Here is a 6,083-nt window from a genome sequence, read left to right as displayed (position 1 = left end):
AACAAACCATCATCCATTGTATCATTTCCAACAATAGTTACATTTTTTAATAAATTAAAAGATGTTCCAAAAAATTGAAGGAAAAACCCAAAGGTATAAGTCTTCAAATAGAATTTAAATTTCTAGAAAAACTTGGAATGTAAAAGGTTCATTCTAAATCCAAAACAAAACTAGTTGATAAAACTAGTCTGTATGTTCCAACATCTTCCACATGTGAAGGCATCTGATTTCCAGAATAGCTGTTACATTCACTCTTTGTTAGTTTCTTTAGGTTTAGAAATCCTTGCATGGTATTAGAAACATGGATTGTAGAACCAGAATCAATCCGCCAAGTGTTACGGGAAACATAAACCATATTAGATTCATAACACACATAAGATATGAGATTACCTTTCTTTTCAAGCTGAGCCTTCCTTTTAAGACAATCCTTCCTCATGTGTCCCTTTTTTTTAACAAAAAAAAAACACTTAGATTTGTCTTTCCTTCTAGTATGGGTAGGTCCATTCGACTTGCCAGTTGCATTTGATTTTCCCTTTTTTTTCTTGTTAAAAGCTTGCTTGTTGTTTTTTATTACCAAATATATACTTTCACCCATTTTCTGAATCAATCTTGTTTCCTCTTGAACACACGTGGTCAAAAGTTCATTGATTGACCATTTTTCCTTATGTGTGTTATAAGAGATTTTGAAAGCATTATATTGAGATGGAAGAGAGTTCGGGATAAAGTGCACTAGGAAATCATCAGAAATCTCTATCTTCAGGGACTTTAATTGAGCAACAATATTCCTCATTTGCATAATGTGCTCATGGACGTGTTTAACACCAGTGGGCTTCATTGATGTCAACTTGCTCATTAAGGTGCTAACAAATGCTTTATCAAAAAACTCAAATTGCTCATTAATAGCCTTTATTAGATCATTAACATTCTTACAATCGAGTATCAACCCACGAATACTACTCATAATATGGGATTTGATAAACATCATACTTAAACAGTTTGACCGTTCCCATCATTCATACAATGTTATCTCAGCTTGAGTACTAGTACTCGTAGGTACAGTTAGCTCATCCTTACGAAGAGCATAGTCGAGGTCCAAGCATCCTAAATGGAGAAGAACATTCTCCTTCCACCCTTTATAGTTGTCACCACTCAAGTAGGGAACTTTATTATTAAAAACCATCAAAGTTTGATCAATTGTAGATAAATAAATAAGTAAATAAAGATGCTTACTTAATAATATATGAGGCACAAACCATCAATCATAAAAATAGGTTTACTAATGTAAGACAAATCAAAATATACATGAATTAACATGTCATCAAAATCTACTTGTGGGCAAAGATTCTAACATATAATGATTCATTAACTTTTATGATGAAACTAAAAATTATTAATATTTTCTAATACTTGTGGGCTAATTAAGAAATAAAAATAATTTCTATTTCATCCTAATTAATCATGAAAATATAATAATTTCCCTATGGGGTAAAATAATTATAAAAATATGTTTAATTTAAATATTATGTCATTTAAACTTGATGTGATCCAAATAAATAAAAAAAATTACTTAATGTATATCTTATCATAATTAAGATGTGTGGCTAATCTCAACTATTCAAATATATACGATCACATGACATCACAATAATAATCAAGACATACACAAAATAAGTATAACATAAATTAAATATCAATTAATTTATTATACTAATAATGTCTCAACCAAATAAAAATAAATAAACAAGTAAGCTTAATTTGGACTAAGTAAACTCCTTTCATGATTACTATAGTCAAACTAATTAGATCTAGAAAACTAAATTAGATCCAAAATTAGCTTTATTTAAATAAGTTTACTTTTTTTAGGTTTATTGGCCCATTAGTTTTTTATACAAAATAGTCTATTCAAATTAACAACCAATAAACCCAAACAAAAACATAAATAGACTAAGCCCAATATCTATTTATTCTGATTCAGACAAATTGCATAAAAGTAAACACAATATTTGTTTATTTTGGTCTAGACAATTCACACAATTGATTTGGAATGTTAAAACATAGACTAACAAAACCAATTTGGACCCAATACAGATATGCAAAGAAAATATTTTCTTTCAAGACTTTGCTAATTCACAGTAAACAAAGCTATACCTCTTTAGAGATGAAGAATAAACTAATTAATGTGATAAGATTTGTACATTTTCGACAAGTAGAGAGCAGTCAACTCAATATTTTATAGTTTTCATCAATTATATAACAAGAGCGCAAACTATTTTCCAACATTATGTAATGACAAAATCTATGAACCAGTTATTCACAAACTAATTGAATATTTTATAGTACTTTGCAATGTAAATGTTAACCAGAAGCTATTACTTGGATTTTTTGTACTCTTAATCACAGCCGTTTCAAGATAGACATAAAAAAATCTAATTTTTTTTAATAAACAATGGGTCTTTATAGAAGATTTTACAAAAGCAAGATTAATGCTAAGGCTTATAACTCTTTAAAAATAAATTTTTAAAACAATATTTTAGAAATATATAGAAAATTATAAGCATACAATTTTTGAATAACTCATCAAATATGTTAGGCAGAGATTATTCATTGCTCTGATGCCACATGTTAAGTATATTCACAAACATATGTATGCACATATATATAAATAATGAATAATTACGGAAGCAAAATAAATAAGTATAGGCAAATATTAACTATGATTTAACAATAATATTGCACTTTTGTTTATTGGCAAAAAAACTTACCAAATCATCATCCAATAAGGATCATGACACTAACCTCCAATCATCCAAGCCTTTTCTTCTAGAGTTCTTCAATCTTTCCCTATGAGTTCTTCCAATCCAAATAACAATTTACAGTACTGGTAATATGGTACTTTTTTTTTAAATAGATTGCCTTAGGTTGGGAACTCATAGGTTTTCTTTTATAAGCAAAATCCCTCCCATCGAGGTGATAACTACTGCCTCAAAATTAAGAAATTTTTTCAAAAATAATAAGTAATTATGACAATCCTAATCAAATAATTGGTAGTTATCACAATTCCATTAAAATTATATCACTTATCATGAAATCTAAAAGTTAGAACCAATAAAGATAATGAGATATTTAAATTTTAAAATTAAAATTCCAACACACAATCCAATCCTTTGAAATTTTCTACTTTGGCTTTGTAGCCCAAATTGTTTCAAGTTCTTTTTCGTTAAGTTCATGCTACTTAAACTCTTGCTTCTCACTAACTTTGGTAGTGTGACCAAACAACTTACACAAATGACATTTTTTAGGACTTCAAGGTATTTCAACCTAACTGACTACAACAGTACCATTTCTCAATTCAACATTAATAATATTAGAAATTTTATCATCAAATCCAACATCCACACGACCTTATGACATGTTTGGTTCACGAAATGAAATAAAATAATTATTTTATGAGAATATAATAAAAAAGAAATAGAATAAAATTATTATTTTGTAGTTTGATTTATGAAATAAAATAGGGTAGAATTTCTATTATGACTGATTCTAATATTTGATTGATAAAAATAACTTTGAAATAATCAAAGAATAAATGATAAAATAACAAAACTACCCTTTATTATAAAAAAATTTTATTATCATCTAAAACAAAAATAAATTCTATTTTCATTAAACATCAATAATTTATTATTAAATTATTAATATAAATTTTTAATTTTTTATTAAACTATAGAATAATTTATTACTAAATTAGTTATATTATTTTTAATTTTAATTATTGAATTTATTTTTCTCTATTTGTATTTTTCATTTCTTAATCTTTTAATTTCTATTTTTATTAAATATCAATAATTTATTATTAAATTATTAAATTATTTATATTAAATTAGTTATACAATTTTTTAATAAATTGTTTGAATAATTTTTTTCCAATTGTATTTTTCATATTTTTATCTTTTAATTTTTATTTTCATTAAATATCAATAATTTATTAACTAATATAATTTTTATTTTAATTTTCTTTTTTTTTTTGTTTTTTCATTTTTCCTCTTTTTCTACGTTTCTTTCCTTTTCTCGTTTGTTGCTGGCCAACGGAGCAACCGTCAGCGACATTGGAGTGCCAATCTGGTCCTGGTCGCGGCTAGATCTAATCGTTGGAATGTCGATCTAACATTGACTGAGACCAGATTTGGCCAATGGCATTACCAGATTTGGTGCTTCCCACGGCCAGATTGGTGCTCCAACGGCCAAATCTAGCCGTAACCATTGTCGGATCGACGCTCCAACATCGTTGCGGTTTCTTCGATGGTCAACAATAGATAACTTGGCGATGATGACGACAGAACATAGCGGTGGCTGTGGAGGAGGGCGGTTGTAAACTTGCTTAGAGAGAGAAGGGGTGGGAGGCAGATCAAGAAAAGAGAGAAACAAGGAAAGCAATTGAGTAAAAAGAAACCTTTTATCGTACTAGGGTTGTAATTATTTCTATTAAATAGGGACATTTTCGTCTAATGATATTTTTACCCTATTTCTTCAATTATGAAATGGCTAATAATGGGGGAGAGAGAAATAGCTAAGGCCCTTTTTTGGGAATAGTGGGGAGAGAGGGGAATAGCTAAGCCTAGCTAATGGCTATTCCCAACAGTAAAATGCAACCAAATAAAGGAGTAAGGGGGAAATGGCTTAGCTATTCTCCCGTGCCAAACCCAAAATCACCGTGAATCAATACAAGAAAAGAAAATGTTGCCCCAAACACAAAGAAGCAACAAGAACAAAATCTAAAAGTCAAAAGAGCCTTAACAGGTACCAAGAAAACATAATGGCATACTAACTCCTAACTAGGTAGTTGATCTTAGTTTGAGTGGAACATTCCACAACTTTAGTCGAGGTTAAAGCCGTGAAACCCGTACCAGGTTGCCATCTACGATTTATTATTAGCTTGTGATTCATATGCCATAATCCTGATTCCATAATCTATTCACAAGCGCCATTTGAAGGGAATAAAAAAAAAATGAACATTGACCTTCCAACAAGTTTAATCTAATCGTACCAGATTTCCCTCATATTAAGTATGCAGCTTTTAGCTTATGTTTTAATTGTTAGTTGGATTTGTTAAGACACCAAATTGAAAAATTTTTAAATAGACTTCAAAGTGTATTAATGTCATTGTCCTTAAGGTTTTATTCGCATCACTTATAGTGTGTAAAAAAGTTACCGACATATAAACTTTAAAGATATAATTGACAACGTTTTGCACTAACGAAATCAATTCATTGAGTATTCACCGGAGTACAACAAGATTATCAAATTTTTATAATATTTTTTTATAAGTAAATAATAAAGAAGAATTGGAGAATGTTTAAGAAAAGAAGGAAAAATATTATTGTTTTTTTATATATGTTCTGTTATCTAAAGGATAGACCTTTTTATAGGTTTAGATACTTATTCTTAACAACACAGTTTGTACTTGTCTATTTCAAATAAACATAACTCTTAGTTTTTCTCAATAAACGTGACTCTTCTTTATTTTCTTATTTTCAATAAATATAATTTTCAAATACGATTTTTTCAATAGAACATTTTAATGTTCCAACAAAGTTCTCCAAAAACTGCACCACCAAGCTAAAATTCGATGAATTGATAACCTCATCAGTAACAGCTTGTAGAGGCTTGACCACCTTCCTTCCCTCTGCTTCAATAAAGGGAAAGAAGTCGAGGCATGTACCTTTTTCAAGCCCTGACAAATTTTTCCAGTTTGCTTAAAACAACGCATTGGCAACATCATAATTTCTACAACAATTCCAATATCAAATATATAATCAATTCAAAGTATAAAACTACTAAATATTAAGAAATATGCTAATTAGACTTATTAAGTAGGCAGACTTAAGTATATGATTAAAATATCCAATAAATAATTTTTGAATTCATTTACATAGATATAAGTATAGATATAGGTAAATTTTTAGGTTTTTTAATTAGTTAATGGTTAATAAAAACAAGGATAAACCAAAAGCATACTTACATCAAAAGCCAATTTTTATTAACCTTTTATAATAAGTAAATTTTTTTCATTACATGCGAAATTG

This window comes from Theobroma cacao, chromosome 4 (genome assembly GCF_053813885.1).
Source record: "Theobroma cacao isolate CCN51 chromosome 4, ASM5381388v1, whole genome shotgun sequence".
NCBI classification, from domain to species: Eukaryota; Viridiplantae; Streptophyta; class Magnoliopsida; order Malvales; family Malvaceae; genus Theobroma; species Theobroma cacao.
Note: the sequence above shows the minus strand (reverse complement) of the source record.